Source organism: Myiozetetes cayanensis, unplaced genomic scaffold (assembly GCF_022539395.1).
Source record: "Myiozetetes cayanensis isolate MyiCay16 unplaced genomic scaffold, myiCay2020 scf1, whole genome shotgun sequence".
In the NCBI taxonomy this organism is placed as follows: Eukaryota; Metazoa; Chordata; class Aves; order Passeriformes; family Tyrannidae; genus Myiozetetes; species Myiozetetes cayanensis.
In genome coordinates this window covers 126,002,734-126,028,881 of record NW_026086604.1, presented here as the reverse complement: position 1 = coordinate 126,028,881, position 26,148 = coordinate 126,002,734, and the positions used below count along the sequence as shown (strand labels likewise).

The 26,148-nt window shown below is 41.9% G+C and overlaps 1 long non-coding RNA gene across 2 annotated transcripts in view; it reads right to left on the bottom strand.

Annotated features, from left to right (window-relative positions):
* Positions 1–26,148, bottom strand: part of LOC126646347 (uncharacterized) — a 73,945-nt gene that overhangs the window by 5,549 nt on the left and 42,248 nt on the right. Inside the window, exons 2-3 of one of the 2 annotated variants that reach the window (XR_007630279.1) lie at positions 9,362–9,516; positions 8,846–8,977 (exon numbers count right to left, since the gene is read on the bottom strand). This is a non-coding gene — a long non-coding RNA (uncharacterized LOC126646347). Of the gene's footprint in view, positions 1–8,845; positions 8,978–9,361; positions 13,055–26,148 lie in introns of those variants that run through there. The other variant, XR_007630278.1, reaches the window with a different exon arrangement.

Genomic DNA, 26,148 nt, shown 5'->3' with positions numbered 1-26,148 from the left:
GAGAGGCTGAGCCCTGACCAGCTGGGTGAATCCTTGACCAACCTGGTTTTCCAGTTATCCTGGAAATCCTATCACTCCAGTTATCCTGTGTTTCTACAGCAGACTGATTCCTGGCATCAGGAATGCCAGAGAAGTCAAGGCAGAGCAGCCTTTTCCTGCTGACTGAAGGAAGTCCCAAGAGCAGAGGGACTGGTCTAGTCTTTCTACATCAAAGTTTTCCATTACCTCCCTGCATGATCTGAGCCACAGGACCCATGTCACAGCTGGTGGCAGGGTACACAGTGAGCCCAGCAGGTCTTGTGGGAGGATGAGATTATGCATGGCCTATGGGCTATTCAAGGGTTTCTTCAGCCCTAGAGAGTGTGATGGGAACAGTGCTGAAATCCTTTGGCATCATTGATGGGACTAGTCAAAAACAACCCAGAATTTTCAAAGACTTTCAGTTCTGGGCTTTGAAACACAATCTATTTAATCAATGATTTTCCACCACAATAATCCTGAGTCAGTCCAGTGGTTCTTCAGGTTTACATTCAGCTGTAGTTTTTTTCTTGGAATGTAAACATCACTGATAGGAGAAAGGACATCTCTGGCTAATTTTTGAAAGGGAGAAAATTACTTTGTTTTCTCTCTAATGAACACCTCTGAGCTCCAGCACTGAAGAGGTATGCAAGTTGGAAAAAAGAAATTCATTGGACAAAGTGTTCCCCTCCCTTTCCCCCTACCATCTCCAATCTTTTTACTCCCCAATGCAAACAGCATCCCACAGCATCTTTCTACTCCTTTACCTGCTTCAGGAAGGAGGCATATTTTGAAGCAGTCACTGCATTTAAGGCAAAGGTTTTCAGCTGAAAGCACAAAAGGAGTGGAGGTCATGCACCGAGACCACTCTCTTTCTGCATGCAAATATATGTGTGTGCATATAAGAACAAGTAGATGATGGAGTGATGATGCCACTGGAGCAGAGGAAATATTTTGAAGCATCTGCAGCTGTTTGGTACTGTCAGGAGATGTAGACAGTTTATCTCCATTTGCAGAAGTCTTTTCACCTCAGAAATTACTGATCCTTCTTTTCATGGACAGGCAAAGGACCTGTGTATTCTAGCTCAGAAGGATGTTGGTCACATGTTAGAGCCATTCATAGCATCACATGTATGCAAGCCCCAGCCTACAGCCTGTGCTGCAATGCTATTCCATATTACCAAGGAGGTCACCACACCTCCTTCCCACTGCTCAGCTTCATTTATGAGGCTTGATGTGGGATGTGGATTTGTATCCCGATGCAAATGAGTTGAAGGTCTCCATATGTACTTACCACTTACCATCCACTTCCACTGATTCAGTAGAGCAGGGAATTGAGTAATTTGATTCCCAGTATGACCAGCACTGCCAGGCTACGCTGGAGCAGTACTTCTGATCACTTGTTTGCAGAGCCTTGCACAGTGCTCAGGACCCAAGACAGGCCATGGAGCGTGAGCCAGTGACTCCTCGTGTGTGGGGTGACTGGACGTGCTGCGTGTGTGATGTTGAGTCCTCTGCACACAAATGCAGGGATGGATAGTGCACCCCAGCCTGTCTGACAGGTGGTGCAGGAGTTGCTGGCCTGGGAGGCTCTCTTATGAGTGGGTACCTGAATGGTGTCCTCTGGGCTCACGCCTCAACACATCACCAACTGCTTACCATCTTTGCCCACCATCAAATGTCCTGCTAACATGCAACTTAGTAATGCTAAGCCAAAGTTACAGCTTGGCTATTTATCTACACATGTGTTTTATCTTAGGTTCGTAGGTTATTACTGGTGTTACCAACTTTGCTGACTGTAGATTATTCAAGAAGCTTTATTGATGGTAGCATCTGAATAATTGTTATTTGATCATTTTAAATGCAAGATATTTAAATGCAAGTCTTAATATCATGATGATGGCAGAGATATGTTATTTCAGTGAATTGTAATTTAAGTAAAAAGATTTCATCTACCCATCTTTTAAATACTTTTGAAATAGAAATATTGACAGAAAGCTAACTATTCTCAAATGCCACAAATTTACCCAAAATGTCTCTGTACAGTTTACATTTCATTTCACAGTCAACTGCAAGCTGAGTCTAAATCAATGATCTGATTTGTTCTCTACCTGTGTTTGCAGAAGTCATATGAACTAGAGGCTAAAGGAAACAAGGACGTATTAATAACATTTTACAAGTCCCTGGTGAGAATTTATCATCTCAAATGCTGTGTACTACTTTGATGTTTTCCTTTCATCAAGGCACTTGAACTGGTGCCCACAACCAAGCAGAGCTAAAATCTGTGGCCTTGGAATTACCTTTTCAGTCCTATTGTCCTGTGTGCCAACAGGCATATGAGAATGAGGTGAATTGATTTATTTTTCACACTATTCAAATGATTGCAAAAGCACAACCTCACTATAAAGCATACACTAGATTTAGCTACAACTATAGTATATCTCATTTGGATTAAAATTACTGACTGGAGTGTGGACAAGTACAGAGCTGTAGTCTGACGCACTGGCATTTGAAAATGCATTGCAGTTGTGTCTTGGTGAGGTGATTTCCCATCTCCTCTGAATCACATGGTGTTTTACCACTAGTTTTAATGATAAAAGATCATCACCTCTAGAATTAGTTGAAATCAGTGTTATTATCCATATTTGCGATGACATCACTAAGAGCAGAATCTGGTCTTTGTTTTCTTTCTTGGTGAACTAAGACATTTGGAAAGAGAATCTTAAATTCTTCTAAAAGTTTGTGAAACTGCCATCTCCAGGCCCTTCAGCAACACCGGCTTGTCTGTTCAGTGTGCCAGCTCTCCCAGTGAGGACCTGACTTTCAAGCCTGCTGCCCCAGATCCTCTCCTGAAAGGGCTACTCCTATTCAGGATGGAGTGCATGGAGTAACTCAGGGTGGAGCAAGTTGCCTTGTGCTGTCAGGTCTGTAGAAACCCTCCATCCCTGCATATCAAAGGCACCAGTTCCTGTCAGTGTGCTGAGAGAGGCAGCAGCTTTTACAAAGCAGATATTGAGAGGCAGCTTTCCAGGAGGATTGCAAGGCATGGAAGACACAGGCTTCCAAGGACCACAGAAGCATAGGCCCCAGAAGTTCCTTCTGTCGGTGTCTGGCCTTGCTGGTTTTACTCTTTCAAGGGTTCTTTGGGGTGGGGGTGTTTGTAGCGTATAACCCTAAGCATCTCACCTAGTGACCAATGTAGAGTGCCAGCTGTCTTGGTCATTTAGACAATGTCCCCTCCAGTGCCCCTATGCCAGGCTACTGCAGCCAGGGAGCCTTCCCTCCTCAGTGACTAGGCAGGAGAGCCTGAGTGCCTTGCTTCATCACCTGCACTGCGTGCCTCAGATTGCGCTGTGCACGCACCCACGCACGCACAAACATCCCTTCTCCCCTTTCACCTCCTCCTCTCGGGTCCAAATGCATCTATGAGTCACTGAGAGAAGCACATCTGATGAACTCAGAGCCATAGAACCAAACCTGAAGCATCAGGGAGCTGGGGAATAAGCCAGCTAAAGCCTAACTGATATTCATAATCTGTGGTTTTATCCACTTCCACAGTGTTTTCCAAGCAATAGTAGCTCTTTGCTGTGGGAGTTTGACAGATATTCAGACTTAGAAGAAGTACATAAAAATTTACATCTGAGGTGTTAAGTGATGTGTCTGAGTGAAAAAAATGCAAATAACTGAACTGTCATAGGAGAGACGGAAATGTTATTTAATGCTTAAAGATTGCTTTCAGTCTACAGATGTATCTGGCATCAGTTGGAATAGAGAAGTTTAATATGATCACAGAGCAGGAGCATACATGGACTTTTGCTATTGTTGCTGTTTGTGAGCCATTGGAATGGACAGAGAAACTCAGTCCTGAAGGAAAAATGAAATTGTCTTAAATATCAATAATATTTCAGTGAGCATGTATGGATGCATACAGATGTATTCAAATTGGCCAGGATTTTCTTCAGTGTTTTCTGAGGCAGGAAAAGCATTTTCTTTAATTTGTATACATTTTAAAATACAGGTAAAAATTATTTTTAAGAACACAAGTACTACCCTGTACAGGAGCAGAGCTCTCATGGTGCATTTGAGGGCAGTAAATCCTATTTTCTACCAAGATTAACAGGTTTTGCAAGCTGAACGTGCCTGAAGGCAGCTGTACTTTACACACCCAATTTTTTACAAAACACAGCAAGACAGGTTCACGTCTGGTGTAATCCCTTTGCCTCCAGAACATTTCATCTCGGCAAATTGATCTTAGAAGCAAGCAGTATGCTGCAGCTTTCCACTCAGGGCCAGTTTTTCTTCTATTTCCCCTAAACCAGATCCACTTCCTGGGCTTGGTCCTTTTTTTCATGCAGACAGGACACTACAAGGTCAACTGTGTGCAGTCCAAACAACAAAAATAACAGAGATCTTCCTTCAGTGGAGAAATGGTGTGAAAACCAGAGATGGGCAGGACATCTTGGTACAGACCCCACTGACAGGGCCTACATGGAAGTGGTTTTGCCTGGCATCTCGCCAAACAATCCTTTTCCTTCCTTGAAGCAACTTTGGAGATCCAACACCTTTCCATTTGCACAGGCAACCGCTTGTGCATCACGGAATGATGCGAGCCAGACCTGAAACTTCACACTACTTGAATGTGGCAGCTCAGGCTTGGATTCAGTTTGGGATTTGGAGCATTAGCTAGAAGTTCATCCACATGAAAATACGACTGAGTTCGTGTCTGTTTCCCTGTGTCATGGCAGCCATCATTCACAGCTATGCATCCACCTCGCTTCTGCTACACCCATGCAAACTGTGCCTCACCACAGAAAACAAGCTGATCCAGTTAAAATTCTCCTCTCTCCCTGTCAACATTCAGAAATGAAGATAGAAACTGCTGCCTCTCCATGTTGCTCAATGTGCAGGGCATTTGAAAGGCTTTTAGGTGAATGTGGAGCCAAAGTGTCTGTCTCCACCCACACTCATTTTTCCAAGGAGGCAAGGGGAGTGGGGGGGGAAATATATATATATATAGCCCCTGTCATTGTTCTCTGATTTCAGTGGTTTACTGGAAGTGTGTGTGTACATGTATAGCAGAGTTTCTGCTATAAAGCACCTCCCTGTTTCGAGGGGAAGAGGTTCTTTTCTGTGTATTCAGTTGTCTCAGACTTGTTTGTCCTGCAGAAATAGTTGCAGGATTAACTTTGAATACTTTGATATTCAGTGATGAAAAGGAACACACCAACATGAGGATTTGGGGAGGCTCAGCATGTCCTTCCTTCTCGCTTTTTATGCATCTAGAAGATGGGCATGAATGACAGATTGCTGCTTCAGTCCTGGAAATAGTTTCTTGAGGCTTAATCCAAAGAACAACAATGACATCACGAAACCTGCTCCTGCTCTACTGCAAAACCAAGCAGTCAGCTGCAGGCATGACTGCAATCAGACTTGAATGATTAAATTCACAACTGTGAGAAGCTTCAGTGTGGTCAGCTGAAGCTGTCAAAGACAGGTAAGGCACAGGTAAAACAGTGTCCTTCTCCCAGGCAGCCAGTTCATCTCCCAGGCAGTAGCTCACCCTCCTGTATTGGTGCAGGATTCAGATATGAGGCCAAGTGACTTGGCTGGTGCATATGTCTTTTTGATGACAAGACAAGAAGAGGAAGTGCTGATAACATCAGCCTAGCATTCACTCAGGAAGAGAAAGACCTAAACACCAGAGATTCAGAGCTCCAACCTGGTGTAAGCTCTACAGGGCATCTAACGCATCTCAGGAGAGTATGACCTGAATACTGATTAAGCCCTAATGTGCTAACGTGGATATTATCCCTAACATCAAGTTTGTAACCTTTAAGTACTTAGTCATTCATTCTGCCCACATTTAGAAATTACAGATCAAGGCTGTGGTTCTCAGACTGCCCAGCACCAAACCAAATCTCTTTGGGAGGGATGATAAGAGATGGAGTTGTAATGGGACAAAGAATAGAATGGCACAGGGTGCATTTCTTTCATTCAAGAAGCTGATAAAAACATTTTTCTGTAACTCTTCTTCACACTGGCATTTCTGATACAAGTAAGTCACAGTAATTACAAGACAATATTTGATACTGGAAGAGAAAGAAACAGATCTGAAAGGCAACTGTTGCCTGTTGCTCTGCAAGATCAGTGTGGTTGCTACAGAATTTCTCCTCTAAACCTTCCAGTAGAACATCCACACCTACACACATGCATGGCATGAAACATTGCTGTTGAAAGGATTGCCTCTGTAGAGGAACAGGGGTAGATATGATTTTCTCTTAAGTCTCAAAAGAAAAGCACTATAAACCAACCATAGAATTGTGATTCTGTGATTTTACTATGTAATTACCTTTTTCCTTTTTTTTCTTTTTTTTTTTTTTTTTAATTCTCTCAGCTTGACCAACACTCTATCTAATACTCCATCCTCAGGAAGCATCTTTCTGTTCTTCAAGACAATGGAGAAAATAATTTTCCACCAGCTGCCAAATCTGTGGAAAACACAGAACTGATTCTATCTCAAAATGAGTTTTATTTCAAAGAAGGTAATCAGTGTAATGCCAAAATAAAAAAAAGGAAATCCTGAAGTTTTCCAGGAATGTCCCTCTTCACCAAATTATTTTCATACAAAAAGCTAAGGAGAAATTCCCTGAAAATTGAACTCCTATCTTGTAACATTTTCAAAAATAAAGATTTGGTGTTTCTTTTTGTTTTTAGATGCCTTTCCGCTTACTTTGAGATAAAATTGAAAACATTTTTTAAAATCTCAATTTCAAAATAAAACAGTTCATTTGGAGATGAAACAGAATATTTCATTTAAGTGGTCAGAAAGGCTTTTTATTCTTTGGAGTTGATGATGAATCAGAAAAATTCTTTCTTTCCATGACTGATATATGCTGTGTTGAAGCTGCTTTGATATTTGATATTTATTACCTTAATCTTGTTTGTGCCTTGGCATTACTGGCTATAATGGCTCCATCCTTGCCTGATGTTAGAAGTTTAAATGCTGTGGGCCTGAACAGCGCACTTAGGGATCATGAATACTTTTGACATAAACCAAGCAATTATGATGGGACTGCTAACCTGGTAGATCCTCTAAATCACCAACAGTAACAAAATATAGACATAAATAAAGGATATAATAACAGTGAATCTTAATTATAGAAGAATTTGAATGTAGGAAAAAATCAACTTTAAAAAAAAGTGAGCTCTTATGGCATTCAGATTAACTTTGAACCTATTTAAAATTAGATCTGAGAGCTGATGAAGAAGTTGCTATGTTTTAATCACTAATAAAAGTAGTCTTGAGCCAGAACTAATTTGAATTTAGGTATTTGTTTTTAGCAAATAACATATGTTAGTGCCTTGCGTACACTGACTTGTGACTACAAGAAAGCTACTCATCATCTGCATTTTATGAGTACATCTCTTTTTCCTAAGGCAAACAGCAGGGAATGTTGGTCTTTGTGTGGCTGGTTTTCAACACACTAAGAAATTTTTTTTTTTCCTCTTTAAGGAAAAGGAACCTTTTGCCACCAGAAACACAAAATTATCACATTAGAAGCATCCTGGCTTGCTCCTCTGTGGAGTTCGAACTTCAGGGAAGTAGTATGGATACAGGAAGTTATGTTTAAACTGAGAAGGCTATATAGGTTTGTACTGGAGATTTTGTTTCACTAAATGGCTTTAATATAGAGTCATTAATAATGTGACTAAGTATCATACAGATTTTATTCTTACTGTTTAGGGAAGTATTGTATGGAAGTATTGCAAAGAGAAAAATGAGTTTGTCTCCAGGAGAGAGCTAGTTCCCAAGGTCCAAATGTTAGGATGGTAACCAAGGTCTTTGGACCTCCAGTGTGCTGTGACAGCCACAAGCCTGCTCTTCCTGGTAAGGACTGACACAGGCATCAAAGTTGGAAATCTGCTTTTTTGTTTTTTCTCTTGATTTTTGCCTGTGGGCAGGGCAACCCACAACAGTGACCAGCCACGAAATTGCTAGGCAGTTCTAGGTTTGGATCTTGAAGCTGCCCTCAACTAAGCTTTACAATTTTGCTTTAAGCATTTATTTCAGGGCTATTCATATTTAGACACTGAAATCTGAGTATGTACCAGCTGAGTCTTTGAACTCCATCCCTTCTTCTTAGTATTCTAGTAGTTTTTCCACACTAAATATGTTTCATACAGTGATCACTGTTAGAAAGTGAAAAATGTTAGAAAGTTCAGCTAATTCCACACGGAAAATGTGCAGTGCCTAACTTCATCAGGAGTTTCCAACATCTTTGGAAATGGGCTATAATTCTACCGACAGGGACATCAGGAACCTGTGTCTCAAGTGGTACAAGTAGTGGTTTCATACCCTCAAGCCAGAGCTTCAGGATCAGATATCTACCTTCTAATTCATATAGGCAGTTGAACAAGTGGTTTCAGAACAAACATGCACACAGAGGACACAAAAGAAGAAAAATTTTCTTTGGTTTACTCCTACTTGTGTTTGTTTTCACTACTCAGATGGCCATAGCAACCTTCTGTCCATCTATTTTCTCAGGAGATAAGTTTATGCTCTGAAGTTCTGACAAAATGCTTTGATGTGCCATGGGGGTCTTGCAAAAGAGTCAGCTCCTTCTGAAGAAAAAGCCATATTTTGGATGCATTTTTGTCCCTCTGCTCCATCCTAATGTGGATCCCACATTGCTCTGTCTGTGCTTGAGCTTTTAGCAGTGCTACAGCATGCTCAGGTGTGTGCTTCAGAATGAACAAACACATCAGGGAAGAAGACCTGGAGGGTCATCTAGGGCACCCTCTGCCAATGCAGGAGTTTTTCCCCTACCATTGTTCCTGTAGAGTAGGCAGCTCTGAGCAGGTGCTCTGGGTAGATGAAGGGCTCAGAAGAAAGACATATGGTTTGGAAATCTTGTTGGATTCCTCCACATTGAATACTTTTGTCAGCATGACCAGTGACCTGCCAGAAGAAAAGGAAGAAGACATACAAAATGGAGCCACATTCGAGGGCAGCTGGTTATGCCCTGTCCCTCCAATTTCCTCACAGGCAAACTGTGATGGCTCTCCTTTGTGAAGAGGCTCTTTGAAACTTCACATCCAAAATCTGCTGGTTTCCTTACAGTATTGTTCATACAGTGGTCATCTGAAAATGTTCTAAAGTTTTAGTTGTGCCCCTCCCACCTCCCCCCCAATAAAAAAAAAATAACCCAAGCTTTATTTTAAAGTGCATCTTTTAATCCAGAAGGCAACCCTTACCACTAGCAGAGAATCAATTCAGTTAGATGGCAGCTGTTTGAAAACAAAGGTTTGCTCCAAGGTTTTCCTGAACAAAACCAGATCTTACCAACAGGAGTCTGAGTGCTCTATGTGGGAAAGCTGTACCAAGTGTACGAAGTCTTGACAGAGGATACAGCTACTAGACTTGTCCAAGCTGAAAAGGAACCCCAGCTCTTCTGTAATCCAGGCCAGTGAGCAATCTGCTGTCCTTCTCTACCTCACCTGTAAAAGGGTGGTGTGGAAATAGTAATTTTCACCTCTGTCACATTTAAGAGGTAAATTCTGCTTTCTCTTATCTCTGGACGTTAAGACTCACTCATGTCGCAGTGGAGTCCCTGCTTATCTTCTGCAGAGCTGCATGGCCTGGTGATCCTTTCGGAACAGTCCACCTGTGCTGTGCTTTTGCTACATTTTTTAAAAACTGTTTCTTTTTTCCTCTTGGATTTTGCAGCCATAATTGTGCCCCTTTGGTTTATCTCTGAGCAGGGGAAACTCAATGACTGATAATTACCTTGCATGCTATTTAATGAACTTGAAGGAGCACAGTAACATCCATAATCTGAATCTTCTAGCTTGTTAAGCCCTAGTTTTGCATATTTCTAAGTGTTATTATTCAGACATAAATGGAAAAAGGTTAAAAGGATTCAGTGAATATGTTACAACTGTGCCCTTTGTGTATATGAATTCTGAGTTGTCTCTACTGGACATGGTGTGTTGGTTAATCTTGCTATGAATACCAAAATTACCTCCTTGTTAGACTCACTGCTGTTATTACTGCAGCCCAGTGAAAAGGCTGTTGACTTAGGTGCTAAGAGACTCAGTTTCTCATCACATCACTGCTACTGTCCTGCCATTTGTCCTAGGACAAATTCCTGCATCTATTTATTTCTCTGTTTCCTTTCCCGTCTGGTGCTGTCTCGTGTATCTAGAGGAGAAGCTCTTTGGGACAGAGACCTTAAGTACTCAGTGTCAGATCTCAGTTAATTTCTTAATGAAGTAGTAACAAATGACAAGCATTTAAATGTTAAATGAAAAGAAGTTCCATCTAAAATTAATGAACATATTCAAAATTAAGCATACTTCGTACAAAATTTAAACCAGCTTTATCAACTACAGTTTCAGCAGTCTTAGGTTATCTGGTGCAGGAGATGGTGTGTTCTGCAGAAGCTTCTTCTACATTTTAAATACGAGGGCTTTTAATAAATAAGCACTGAACAAAAGCCAAGACAGCTGATCCCATGCCTTTTCAGTTTTACCTTCTTTCCAGTCATCCTGCTTTTGTCCTGTTGCTTTCCACATAAAACAGACTTTTGCACTGAAAATTAAGAACTAAAAGGGAAAAGTTATTACAGAGGAAGACTGAGAGGTGTTCAGCGGTTACCTGGACTAAAGGCATATGAGTTCTGCAGCTGAACTGAGAGCAAACGGTCAAAAAGCAGAGGGGGAAAAAAAAAGTGGGGAGCAGAGAAGAAGAGAGGCAGCACTTTATTTATTAAGTGCCATCAATGTTTGAGGCATAAGGCAGAAATTTCTGAATGAAGCAATTCATAGTTAAAGTGTTAAATTGTACCTTTAAAGAGGAAAAAAAAGCCCACACTGAGGCCAAGAAACCACTTACTGAGATTTCTCAGAATGTCTTCCAGCAGCTCTGGGGTCTGCTTTCCTCCCAGCACTCCAGTAGAAAAGGAGTATGTCTCCATAAATCACAACTCCCTTAGAGGCCAGTGTCACCCTCACGGATATCCTCCATTCTCTCCAGGACTGCTGCCTCACCACCAGAGCTGTGTCTCTGAAGCACTCCATGCTCAGGAAAGAATAAACAGCAAGAGAAATGTAGAGAACAGGACTGCCAACCTAGTAGAGGACTGTGATGTGGTTTAACAGCAATTAAGCCCCACAGAGCTGCTCACTCTGTCCCCCTCAGTAGGATGGGGAACAGCACCAGAAGGGTAGAAGTGAGGAAACTCATGGTCTGAGATAAAGACAGTTTAATAGGTAAAGCAAAAGCTGCACATGCATCCAAAGCAAAGCAAGAAATTCTAATCTAATCTCTAGCTAAGCTAAGCTGTCCTCTCTCCAGCTGGGTCTGTCATATTTTCATCAGAAGATACCCACCATTTTATGCAGTGTTACTTTTGGTTGTTTTGGGGTTTTTTCATGTTTATATGCCTGTAGCTGATGAAGTTTGGCCACTGCTGACTTCATCTCAAATATTTATGACAAATTACAACAGGTACCTGTCTTGGCTACTGCAGGGTAAGGGCCTTTAGATGATTTAAACACTTCATAATCCCATCGCAGCGTGCCTGGATACCAAACAGCTTCTTTGAAGTGCAATGATTTATGCGATGGGACAAAATTGTAAGAAAGACCTTGTATTCCAGCAAACTGTTCTGTACTGATAGCTTGACATCTACAAAACCAGAAACAACACCAAACAGGGAAAGAGTCCTGGGTAACCATCTCATTAAAGATGTAGGGTGGAAATATGACATGTAAAACCCTCTGAAGGAGTCCCAGTGTCATTCTTGAGCGTGAAGCCCATGTGAGGCACACAGCACTAGTCTCTCCCTTTCTCCCTCCTTGGCACCTTTGCATGCTCTTTGGTATTTTGCATGTGCTGGTAATGAAAAACTGAGTTTTGTCATCATCTAAAAGCATATCATGTGTTGTAAACAGAAGGAGAAAAGAAAACCACAGCCGGGTAAGCTGAGAAAGCTGCAGAAAGGTAGTGAGCCCTCCAGACAGAGCTCTTGGAAGCCGGTTCTCCTACCACAGAAAGCAGATAAAATCTAGACGAGGACAATCATATTTGGCCTAATATGACCCCTGCATTTAGAGTAACATTCAGAAAGAAATATGTGGCCTTGCAAGCACAAAAAGGTATTAAAGTCATCCATCGTAGAAAGGGCCATTAGGTTAAAAGGCCAGTGATTGGAGGTATTTGTTTTCTCTACCCATGTTTTTCATACCAGGAAATGTAAGACTTTTTGTGGCCTTTTCAGAAAATACCAATATCTACTATGCCAAAGTATGAAACAAAAAGAAAATAAGAATTCACTTCTGGTTTACAGCTGTTGTCCCAATAGTTGTATATGCACCAATAAAGTATTACAATGGTCCAGAGAGACTTATTTGCCAAGCCACAAGCACATCAGTCTGCAGAAATAAACAAGGGCCAAGAGAAGAAAAGTCAGTCCTGTTGGAAGCCAAGTACGCTATTGCCAATCTTGCAATACTGTAAAACACTAGTCTTCCACCTCCAAACCATGAAATTAAATATATATATGTATATGTACGTACTAGGTATTTTTATATGCCTTCTGCAAACCCCAGAGGTTCAAACGTACCATCTTCTCCACACCATCATGAGAGCTTAGTGCATTTCTTTTTAAACAAAAGCTAAGATTATCATGTAATTAAGTGGCTCTAGGCGCTGAGCCTTAAAAAAAAATACCCTTTAGCGGATCCCTTTCAAACAATGAAAGATGGTAAGGCTGTAATGAGAGAGCTGACAGAGGAAAGTCGAGTGAGGAGATACTGCAAAGGCTAAGGTGAGAGTGGCCAAGCAGGACTAGTGACAGTCTCAGCTAATTCACAGCAAGTGGGGTCTGCCACAGGAGTCTGGGGAAGAAAACAGCAAATATACAAACCTCCAGCCTTGGTGTTTGGCTGCAGCTCTGCTGTGCTTGATCAGCAATTCCTCTGGGAAATCCCACTGAGATTTTTGGCTGGGGCTTTGGAACAACTGGAGAGGAAACTTCATCGAGGCCTCTGCCTGTTTGGAGAGCACTTTATAAGTTTATGCTGTGCTGACTGAACACTTCTGCAGTGCAAACACCAGCAGTTAGACTTCTGGGCTCATATGCACAGCAGTCAAGGTTTGCAGAGGGGCTGCCAGCAAAGGACAGTCCAGTGAGGTGGGGCACAGGACGGCTCCTCTTGGCATAAGCTCTGGTGGATCTTATTCTTTTGGTCTGCAGCTGTGAGTTGAGGTAGTTCCCCAATGGGTATATGGAATCTGTTGTTTTCTCTCAAGAGAGTTACTAATCTTTTCAGCTACATAAATACACTTCTATTATTGTCTGAGTAAATTGCCTTAGAAAACTGTTTCTTCAGGAAAAAAAAAAAAAAAAGCTGAAATTTCTTAAAAGGAAAATGTCAGTATATTTTTCATAATTACTCCAGTACTTTTTTCTACCACTGTTTATGGTAAAATCTTGATAGGCAGGAATTAGCATATACACTGGCATTATCAAACCTGCTTAAGAATCTGAGTTTACCCAATCCCAAATAAAAAGTGAGACTCATACACCTCAATCTCCCTTGCTCCTGTGAAAATCTCACCCAGATTTCTTCCCAAATCATTGCCTGCCTATATTTGTTTGTTATTACAACACTTGTCTTGGATGGTGAAGAGCTCTGAAAAGAAAAGGATTATACAACCCCTCCATCGGCATCACACTTCAGTGCTCACATCCAGCCCTTCCCAGAAAGATTCCAGTTCAGCAAGATATTTATCCAAATACTTAATTCTGCACGTAGCAGTCTGCGTTCACTCTGCCCCCTCCAGCATTAAGATGAGGAGAGTGCTTGGGGAAGTGAGGCAGTGTTTAGCAGATTCAGATTTCAAGTGGTCTGAACCCCCTGAAAATGAGGGCAAAGCCAGAGGACGGATCTGCTCTATTTTACACACAGCATTAGGTGTTTGCAATGGTATTACTGGAATTAAGAACACTGTCAGTACTTTAAACTAGACAGCCTTTTAAATAATTTCCTTTGTAAAAACAAAAGAAACTGCGCAACAGGCACTATCTAGATGTAATTTCTGAACAAATCTGTGCTGTGATTTCACCAGGAGGTCTGTAAGTGGAACACAAACAAGTCCACAGAATGCAGCCAAGTCCACAGCAGATTTGTGGAGATGCCTGTGAATTCTTGTCAATTCTACCTTCATATTTTAATAGAAGATTAAGTTAGAGAAGAACCCATACCTAAGCAGAGTGCACTGGAGAAGCTGTAGGCAAACCTGTACCTAATTCATGTAATTAATTTCAATATCTAGTCTTACACCTGAGGAGCATTTAATGAATGCAGTGAACAGATGCAGTTTGGCTCTGTCTTCAATATGTATGTTTATTTGTTACTGGAAGGCTAACAACATCCCAACAACCATTCACATGGAACATGCAGTTATTAAAACCATAATAGTGGAAGAGACTGTAATACTTTTTGAGTCTGGTCCTGAAGTTACTTGCCCAAGCAGCAATTTTACATACCAGATCCCATTTACATCAGCAGGGCTGGGAAGTTGCACACAGTTCCTAAGGAGCTCATACATTTTCCAAATTGCAGCTAGATGTGAATGTTTTGACTGGTCTGTGGGCCTATGCTGTAGCCCTGAAGATTTTGCCGCAAATATTGAGATATTTTGCCCAACAGAAATCCCAGCTCCTGGCAGAAGTGATCTGGCAGAGTATCAGCTTTCCTTTGTTTACTTTTTGAAGCCTCAAATCTTCTTGGTTACACAGCAAAATTCAGCCATATAATCTTCTAGAGGTTTAAAAATCAGAAGTCAGATAAAATAAAGTCCCTGTTTCCTAGACCTAAAAATCTCCTGATTTTTAAACCAACTTTATTACTCTAGGGATTTCAGCACTGGTTTTTGAAAAACTAGGTCTGCAATCCTGATTGAAGGTCTCCCAACATCATCAGCAGCACAGCTCTCCTGGCTTTCAGTGGCAGCAGATTTGACCTGATGTGATTTATTAATCACAGTTTGTCAAAAATACTTTTCAGCTGGCAGCATTAGCAAGAGGCAAGGAGATGAGAAGCAGGTGTAACGTTTTAAGAGAGAGGACTGTGCCTCCTGACTTTATAATCTAATGTTTTTACTTTACAGTTTTAAATTTCACATAAAGCTGTCACAAAGCCATTTAGTAAACAAGGGAGGGAGCAGCAGTGCTCGGGCCGGCGGCAGCTGAAATCGCAACCGCAGCTTCTGACTGGAGGCTACTGTGCCGAGACCCACTCTCCTGCAGCTGCAGGGCCCTGCCAGCGTTAGGAGACCACTGTTGTCCTGCTGAACTAATAAAAGGAAAATGTAAAAAAATAAAGGTCATGTTTACATTCCCCAGTCAGTGTTTTACTGCAGCAAAAGGTGTCTGGGGGTCCCATGCATGCTTGCATGCACACCTCAGGTTGCTCTCTAGGCTTTGCTGGGCACCCAAAGTGCAGCTGGAAGAGCCTGACACATTTTCGTTGCAAATGCTGCACATCAACGCTTGGCAGCCTACAGAGGCTGCTGGCACACCATGCCCCTGGAAGCTGTGACCCCTCATAAATGTGGGGTTTGCAGGGCACACCCAGTTTTTCAGCAGGTGCAGCCCCCCAGGAGACATCATCACAGAAGCATTGGAGTGGGATAGTGAGCCTCCCATGCTCCTTCTGTATGGTCTCAACACTTTCTGGCTGTTTCCTCCTGCCTCCAAAAGGAAAAGAAAAAATTTTTGCCGTGATCATGAGTGTTTCTCCCTCCTGGGCCAATTATTGCACCTTTTCAGTCAGAGTTTAAGAAAGTAAGGTGACTCCAAGGTGCACTGTGCCTGCAAGAGGTGGGGGCCTTGGACGCCTCCATAGGAAGGGCATGGAGGGGAAGACTAGCAAAAGCTGCACAAGATTGAGTCCCCCTGACTTTCTTCCAAAAAAAATACTTGCAGAGAAACCTGGAATTATATATAAGTAAAGTTGCCTTTTGATATTACCACGTAATTTCCACTTCTGGCAAAGAGATTTTTGCCCAGGCTAATTTGGAGACATTTCCCTTCACCACATTGGCACCGCCATATCATTTTTGATAGAAGCCTCATTCATTGGGAGAGTCGAGGCAACCCATTCCCCTCTCGCTTCTGCAAACAGGGCTGTTTGTTGAGTCTCTTGAAAGACTGTGCGAACAGATAAACATGCTACACATGAAGTACATTAGGTGGAGGTGAAATACAGATGATTGTATTTAAGGGCTTACAATAGTTGTTAAGAGCTTCTAACCACAGGCTCTGGCAGGGCCGGTCCTAAGCTTGCAGTGCATGTCTTGGCTACATCCTCAACTGACTTTCTGTTTCTATCCCTTGAAACAGGGCCATTCTTGTCAGTTTGGTGGCAATGAGGAAAAAAAAAGAAGGGAAAAAAAGGAAAAAAAATCAACTATGTTAATAGGATTATAAGATTTGGGGAATATAATGTTGTTGCAGATCATTTATTTTGAAAGCTGATTTCATTTTAGTGAAAACAAGCTCAGCCCTGCACACTGGGGGTTTGCAGCCATGATGCCAAACACAATCATTGCTGGTTTGAAAGATGTGATTGCTTTTTAATGTGGAAATTTCACAAGGTTACAAAAGAGGAAAAAATTAAACTCTTTTCTTATAACAAAGTCACCCTGGGATATGCACTACAATGCCCTGACGATGTCCAGATACTCTGACCGCATTGCACATCAGAAAGGTGGATGAGTGTGATTTACACCATTTCGCAATTGGGATTTTTTTCACACAGCTGAAAAAACCGAGAAGTTTTGAGCAGAAATGAAAACAGCACTTTGTAAAATGCATTTGGAATTGCACAAACACAACCCAGGGGTCAAGGAAGTAGAGGGTGGATGAGAAAAGTGTCCAGAGGGATAAATGAGGAGATAACATGATCTCCCTTCATGCCTGACAGCTCCGGACCCACGGTGGCAGCCCCTTCAGCGTATTGAAAACTAAGCTCCTCCTAAGCATAGCAGACAATCTTTATATTTGCTAGACATCAGAATAAAAAATTATAATCAGCATCCCTGGCCTTTTCAATAGCAACCTCCCAAAGGGCTTAAATATATTCTAGAAATAATGGCTAAGCCCCATTTTCCTGGGTGTTAGATGATGTTCTGTCATCATCTCAGAAGAACCATTGTTGTGACAAAAGCCTCATGGCACAGCCCGGACGGGGCTGAACTGGGAAACAGGCACTAGCAGGAATGTCCCAGTCAGAGGAATTCATCAGGAGGGACCAAAAGGAATGAATTTTTCCAGTGTGCTCTTAGAAGAGTGATGAAGGGGGTAGCAAAGCTGCCCCTTTCTGAGTTGGGGGAGCAGTACAGACACGCGAACTCTCTTCTCCTTTGTAGTGAAGATGCTGCTTTTGATCTACAGTGCAGGGAGTGCTCTCCCCAAAGGCAGGGGTGAGGGAGAGGGTAGATCTGGAGGGAGGCACAGAGGATGGAGCTGAAGCACTGCCTCAGAGCGGGGGATTGAAATGACATATGCGCCGTGGAACCTTTTTCTTTTCAAAGCAATTTGCTATCATTATATTGCCCGTGCATTTCCAATACATGTCAGCCTGTTCTCTTTTAACTTGGCGGGAGGGGAAGGTGCTTTCATTGCAGGGCTCCTTGCAGAAGCTCGCCAGACATTGCTATTATTACATCTGCCGGGCACAGCACAGAATGATGCATGTTCATTAAAGGAATGGGGTTATAGTAGAGCAAATTCATTCTGTCCCTGTTAGAGAATACTTGAGTGGGCTTAGATATTTTTATATACAGAAATATTCCAAATTTGAAAAGCAGGACAGTTTCTATCCCTTTATCTTCAGTTCAGCTTCTGGCTGGCATTACAGAAATCATTTAGCTTTGTTTGCCTGGATCCTGTCAGTGGTGAAAATACAGAAAACTGCTAGAACGGCATTTATTAAGGATTACATAAAGTTACAAATTATAAGATTTCCATTAACTATTTCAATTATGATTCCTCTTCTGCTTTAACTCACGTGCTTCTCTAAATATTGGGGTGCAGTGTGTGGTTCTACATCTGCATGTGTGAAAGGGGGGTGGGGCAAGATTTGAAACAAAAATTCAGATTTCACTTCTTCAACCAGATGCTTTCTCATTCACCTGCCAAGGAATGGAGCTGACAGTTGCTCTGTGTGCCTGGACCAATACACTCAACTGAGCCTTAACACTGATAGGCAACACACAGAGGCTAATTTAGTCTCTGTTTCTGCATTTTCAGCTATTAGTGCAAGGAAAACTATGCAGAGCAAAAAAGTAGTTTTGGTTCCTTCATCTATTTCACCCTGGTGTTGGTTCGACCCCAAACTGCCCAAGTGTGACCAAGCCCTTCCACCAAACTTTTCCTTCTGTTCTTGTATGGGAGGTTGGTAGCTGGGAAGGGCATTTTCAGTTGGAGAACAGCCAAACCCAGCCATCTCTGGCTGTTTAGCTTTGGAGTCAAGATTCCTAAGGGTACAGAGAGGCTCTGCAAATTCTTTGGTTTCTTTTGCAGAATTGTGAAGATGACATCAGTCAGTTCCTCCAAAGAAGCAGAGGACAGCAGAGGTCCCATACACTCAGACCCATGGCTTGCAACCACCAGAAAACTGTGGACTTCATAATGGAAATACTTGAACTCATCCTGCATCACACGGTGAAGGAGCTTCAGGAGGAAGCATCAACAATAGCTTGCCACAGATTTACGCCTGCCCTTTCCTCTCTTGGAGCCACTGACATGGCATTTGAAAAGGAAGGTGATGCTGCTGGGTGGTGGTGATGCCTGCAGTGCCTCTCTCCATAATGACAGCCTCAGAAAGTGCTTTCAAAGGACTCGTGGAGCCAGGCCAAGAGGTGGGCTTGGGAGACAAGATGGCTAGAATTTGCACTGTGGTTCACCATGGTCTCCTGAAGAAGTGTTGAACCGTGAGGAGGCTCTCTCTTGCTCGCTCTCTTTTTTTTGCTCAGAAGCCCGACTAACAAAATCAAAAGTGCAGCTTGAAATGAACCAACTGCACACAGGTTTCCTCGTGGCATGACAGGCTATCGCAGCCTTAATGGTAGGCTGCTAGACTAGAAGCAGTCTTTCATTGAGTTTGTCTTACTGAGAGGAAAAACTGCTTTGTGTAATAACTTTATGGTAAATGTTGGCAAAAGATTTGCACTGCATACTGAAAGAGAGACATTTCTGACCACAGCTCATGAACCACATTTATTTACTCTGGCATTTGTCCATTATTTGTTCATAGGCTTTCTGTCTCTGCTAAATGTGTTCCAATTTTGGGAGCTAAATCATTGCCAGTAGTTTCCAGGACATTCCGCTAGGCTAAGCAAAATTGCCCTAAGCAGTTGTCAGAAACCGCTGGAGTAGTACTTTAAATACAGAGTATTTGAAGAAAATATAAGATACCAAGCGTCCTATCTGTCTGGATCCTGTGTATTGTAAAAAGTTAGGGAACTGAAGCAGAGGACTTACAGCCCTGCCTGACTTTCCTGAACCGTTTTCCTGATGCAGAGGGCTTAAAGCACTGCCTGTCTTTCCTGAGCTATTTTCCATAATTTAATGAACCAATCTGATTTTAAAATGAGGATAATAATTAAAAATATGCATATGTATTTGTCAGCAGCCCTCCAGATATAAATCATGCCCAAAATTCCACCTGGAAAATCCTAGTTATTTACTTCTTTTTAAAAATGAACTACAAAATACAGGAAGAAAGCCATTGCTGTCAAAACTGACACTCAATTGCTATCAGATGGCCTTAGAAAAATGTGTATGTATAGCTCAGACAGACTAGTAGGATGGGATGGCCACTTTTCTGGACCATTCTGATGCCTCTACTCACTGTCCTATATCTGATAGAGCTCAGAATAACCTGATGTATTATCTGCCCTGACAGCAGTCTAATTGCAAAATAATCCCTAAGACTGTGAGTGCTGGCTTGAAATAAGGGTTTCTATATTTTTCTCTAGTGTTCTTTTTCTTGGCATTAATTATTGTAACTGTAGATAGCATTATTGTCCAAAAGAAAGCTCAGTGCCTCTTCAGACTTTGTTGAATTCCTGGCCTGCGTGGCAAAGTGATCCAGAGTCAGTGTGAGCCCTCCGGGAGCAGAAAACTTGCCTGCTAGTGGTCTGGACTTAGCTGCCTTTCATTTTCATCAAGTGTCCACTTTTTGCTGTGTATGACAGGGTACACTGGTTATTTTCTCTACTTTTATCATGTCCCTCTCTTTTTCTCTCCATTTCAAATAGAAACAAATCCCAGCTTTCCAGTTTCTCCACCAATGAGTCAGAGTAATTTATGAGCTCATTTCCAAACACACTCTCTTTCTGCTGACAAAACAGCCAGACCCACCTATGCAGTGCTGGGGTAAGTGGTGGTAGTGATTTGTCGAAGAGCATGCTGCTGTCCTGCTCCTTATCCATCCCATTAAATCTCCCATCAAGGGTTTTAACCTGCAGTTTCACATTAACAGAGTATCTCAAGCAATTGCCAACTAGGATTCCCCTCTAAATCAGTGCTTAGATTTAGAGGCCTTTGAATAAAGGTAGGGTTTTTTTCCTACCAAAAAAAAAAAATTATCAACACTGAACTTCAGCTGTCATTTTATTACTGTTTATTTAATTTATTAAATTACTGATCTGTTTGAAACTATGTGTACCTCTTCAAAATGCTCTTTTCACACAGCAAAAAAAAAATCATGCTGGCCTCATACTTTTCATCACTCTACCCAGTAAACACAGTAGTAACACCAATATAGTAATAGCAGTATAGTAAGTAATGACACTGATCCTAATAAATGGAGTATCTCAATGGTAAACCTTTTACTTTGGCAAAAACTTGCCATTTAATACCCATATAAATAATTGTTTATTCACTAGCTTCAAAGAGCACCTCACTTCCTATGCCTCAGCCTTGGGTTTTTTTCCCTTAGCTTCATGTGTGTATTTTGTTACAGATTTAGTGGAAATCCAGAGAAATGGATGCCTGGTTCACCTTTGTGCACCCTTCTGTGGACATGAGCAAAGATTTAGAGAGATCAGGAAGGTATGATTCAACAAAATCTGCACCAAACCTTATCTGCTCATATATTCCTGCTCACATATGCCTGTTACTTTTTTATTTTTACTTGCCATTTGATGAATTTAATGGGTGTAGATAAGATTCCCACTGGTCCACAAATCCCAAATTATCCCTGTATTTTTAAATCCTAGTAGTCTAAGCACAATCCTAATACTTTAAATATTATGTCTTCTATCTCCTAGAATTTTTCCTATTCCCACCAGTAATAAGGAAATGCAAATCTAGTTGAAGTGGTAGATTTATGCTGTATGGTGATTCATTTGCTTTTAATTTACTGCTTTGCTTCAGTGACACTTTTGTTTCACATTCTGTACTATTACTAGTACTAGAAAAGAGGACATGGAGAATAACTTCTCAAAACCTTATATAATAAAAATCTTCCTTAGTTTCCCCCTTAATTCCTGAGAGCCCAAGCAATGATGCAATTCCCTTGAAGCCTTCAGGCTTGTGATATATTCAAATAAAGCATTCTTATTCTGTTTGAGACATGCAGCTACTTCAGACTGTAAAAAGCTATATCAACTTCTTAGTTTTCCTCTTACTTGTACACTGTCAAAAGGCAGCAAGGTTATCATTCACTGGTGCATTAGAGTATATTTTCTAACAAAAAAAAAAAAATAGAAGGACTACAGTGGTAAAGCAGTGGCATCTGGAAAAATCAAACAATGTGAGTTAATACATTCTTTGTGGGCTGAAGGAAGCAATAGAGTCAAGGAAGGGCTTTGGATGTTATGTTTTACAATACCTCTGGAGGCCCAAGCCCCACTGTAGGCTGTTTTCTTCCTGCCTTTGGACAAGCTGAAATTAACTGGTAATAACACACAATTAAAAGCGCATGTGTGTGTCTGTGAAGGCGTGTGTGACTTTGCTCTAATTCCACTCCTTCTGTGCATTTTAACTTTCAAACTTTCAAACGGCGGTGAAGAGGAGACAGACAGGTATACATAGCAGCCACATCAAAATCTTGGTGGGGTAAGGGGAACATTTGACACCTCCTTGTTTCAATGCCCCCTGTCTGTTTTTAATTTCACTAAATCGCTCCCGTCTGGGGATTGTATATTTTCAGTGGCCTCTCCCAGCAATGCAGAGGTAGAGTGTTAGTGTGCCAAACCCCAGCTATGCTCAGGCACAGGGCTGCAGATTTGCAGGAGGCAAGAGGGGAGTCAGCTCATGGGACCGACCATTCTCCCAACTTAACTCAGGTCTTAAAGCAATGCCAAGAAATCTGACTTGCCCTTTTCCCTTCATAGTCATCTTACAAGGGAAGACGTGCACAATCTGGGTAACAAATTGGCTAATAATCTTCTCACACTGTAGATTTGAAAATATCATCAAGGTCTGTGTGTCTGAAAGGTCCCCTGTTAGTGAGAGAATACTGGACTGCAGCTGCTGCTCAGGACAACAAGGATTATGCTGGCTTGGGGTAGGGGGGTTTCTTGGTTTTAAGAGGCAAGCAGGATCTGGCCCTGAGCACCTCCAGGGAGAAGAATGGTTTGGAGGGGCAATTTGAAGAGGATTTCACTGCACAGCTGTAGGCATGATGGAGACTGGACTCCCTGTCTGTTGCCGTGGAGGCAAGTGGAGCTTTTTCTTCTGTTGTTTTTTGAGAGAAAAGCTCTGACCCAAAAGAGAAAGCTTGTGCAATCTTGGGAGGAGCTGTTTCATAGCAAGGAAAGTGAACAAGACAACATTAGGCAAGAAAAAAAGAAGAGCTCCTCAGTCACCTGCTCCAAGGCTGAACACCACTGTCACAGGGCATAACCCTACATCCCTCCTCCTCTGAGCAACTCACCAGAGAGATCCCCTCTCAGGCACTGAACAGTGAACAGCAATTTCAAATGCTTATGCCTGAGCAGAAGCCCTTCATATATGGACACATATCAGGATGTAAACCAAAGCCATTCCATCTAGTATTGGTTTGCACAACTCACGTGCATTCATCTCATTGTGCATGGATAGGGACATGAGACAAGGCCAGAGTGAAGACTGGGCAGACTCCAAGGCTGTGTGGCTGCTGGGAGGGTTGCAAAGGGAGCCAAAGGGAGGGTTCCTCTAGGAGCCAGGGAGCTAAAATAACCCTCAAGATAAAACCAGCCAAGACACATCATGAATTACTTTGACCCACTGTATCTTCTCCTCCAAAGAGCAGGATTTGGCCTCAGTACAGCAAGGAAGTGGTAATAGCGTGCTTTGAGAAATCACATTGTGCCATTGCATGGTCCTGAGGATGCAATGAATGACTTACACAATAGGCTGGTAAGGCTATGAAAAGATAAGATACCTGAGCCTCTTCCACTAGAGCTTCGTTACATGAAAGCACACTTCTTTGAGATCGGAAAGATTTTTTTCCTCCCCTGCACTCGCTGAGTTCTCTGTGAATTGAGCATTACAGTGGCTTTGACTGTAACCATTATAATCATTTTCCAGTGCTAATGTTGTGGTTTTAATGAAAGGAAACAGCAAATGGTGTATCGACTCATATACACAAATCTGTACTTCATTTGCACAAAATAGCTTCTGGATGGCTTTCCTCCATGTTTTTGGTCAAAGCCACTCTTTTTGAGAAATGATCAATGTCTACAACTGTTTGCTCTTCCACAGATAAAGCAGATGCTATTCATTACTGCATTTGCCATGCATATATTACTACTTTCCCCAAAGCAGCCGCAGTGGGTCATATGTTTATTTTTCTTTAAATCCTTTTGTTCTTAAATCACTCCAAGGATATGATGAATAATTAATGCTGTAGTAACAGCATTATTGAATTAGGAAAGTCACTGGCAGCTTCCAAAATCATTGAGACAACCAACAAATAAACACAAACCACTTCTTTAGACTCAGATGTAGTGAAGCGGTGTGATGGTGTTGAGATAGCAAGAGGCCAGGCTGATGTGAGCACCTTTAAAGCTGTAGGACAGACTTACTGTTGCTCTCACATAAATCATAGCAGCTGTGATAGCAATGCAGATATTTTGAACAGTTTTGCAATAAGTAATAATGTTAAGAAAACTAAGACCTGATATGGGTATTTGGAGGGAATTCTGTTCTACAAGAAGTTATATGATTATAAAGAAAAGATTTATTCATGATTTTACGGTTTAGGTTTATTTAAAGAATAGAGATTTGAAGTTGATATCTTTCAGGTAGGTGTTCAGCATCTCCCAGGGATTACAGCCAGCAGAACCAGCAACAACTCACCAGGAAAGGAGATTATAGATTTCCAGATTAACCATTTGCAGTTACCACTGGAATATCTGGTTTGCAAGCAGAGTTAGCCTACTGTTTATGGTGATACAAGAGAATGTAATATGGTAATATTCCAGTTAAATGTGAATTAGTGTGAAATAGGAAAGCAGGATTAAGTTCATTTTCCTACATTTGTATACAGAAGGTTTCTACTGGCTTCCCAACAAGGCTCTTCAGGTTTCGAGATGTTCCCGTCGCTCATGTGTTTCATCACAGCACCTTGATGGACAGCAGAGCCAGGGGTCAGGCAACCGTTTGCACTACTGAACTTTTAAAACTCCTTTATGCAGAAATGAAGGACTGAAAAGACTGTGGGGTGGTGAGAAATAAAGCCTAGCATCTCCAACTGTTTCAGCTGGCAATTTGAAGGGAGGAACTTCTGTGGGTATGGAACTGCATCTTTATTGACAGCAGTAATAATCATGGCTTTCCTCAGCTGGGGCTGTCCCTGAGCACACTGCAGGGATGCCTGATTCTTGTCCCTGCAACTCTGTTTAGGATTTCTGTAGATATCAAGAGACTCTTCTTAGTGACTTCTGTGTACTCCTGAAAATACTTTACTGAGTGCTGTAGTGCTATATACTTTCCTGGCCTTGTAATATTTTTTTTATTTTTCACTGACTTGTTCCTTTTTAGGGCTGGGTAGGAAAAATGGTTTCCCTGTAGAGTGAAAGGTCTCACAGTTTCAAGATGGTCGCTGTTGCTGTTCTACTTCAGTATGCTACTAAGGCCATCTAAATAGGACCCTCTCTTAGTAGTCAGTCACTAGGGATTAAAACTCTCCCCAGCCCTGTTAAAGAACTATGTAAAAAATATTTCCATTAAAAAATAATAAAAAAAAGAAAGAATAAAATCTACTGTAGTCCAGGATCAGCTCAGTGTGCTGGAAGAGAGTGGGATGCTTTTGCTCTTTTCCTGGCTGAAGCAGTTGCACTGTCTACAAGTAACGACATGTCAGTCTGGGAAGAGACCTGGACTTCCATCGGTTCCTCCCAGCATGGTGATGTAATTCCTGGACTACCAGCTCAGGCTCTTTGATCCTCTTGCCTAATGATTGCCTTGGCATCTATGCAAACTGGAGTATCTCCAACAGGAGAAGTTGTCATTTTGAAGGAGCCAGAAGCCCAGAACGCACCTGGGCTGTCGGGTGCTGATTTTCCATGCTCATGGGTCAATTTAAAGAGGTTAATCCTACATGTGGTCTGCTGTTTTGGATCTGAATATCCTACTCAGGGAGTTCTGGCTGCCCTGAGGCAGCTAATGAAGGTCTCTTATTTCGACCAGAAGCTCACTGAACCCATGACCATCTTACCATTGAAAGTTCTGAGTTTGACAAATCAGCATTTTCTGATTTGAGGACTTTATTTCAGAGAACTTCCATGTTCCCTGTCACCTTTACCTGTAGATCTTCAGCAGATTTCTCTGCCTGCAGGTCTTCATTTTTCGAAGAAGTTTTCATTAAGCTCATTCATGGAAAATTATTGGAGACTACTTCATGAGCCTTTCTACAGTATAGGCTCTGCCTTTGTTTTCACCATGTTTTTGGTCAGCTTGCATCTGTGCTCACCCAGGTGCAATTCTGGACAGTTCTCTCTCTTCGTCCCCCAGCACTGGTAAGAAACAAATTGCTAAAATCCTTGACAGAAGTTATACATGTGTTACATCTCCGCAGCTGAGCAGGTGTACCTAAGTTATTACGGGGATAAACTGGATGTCC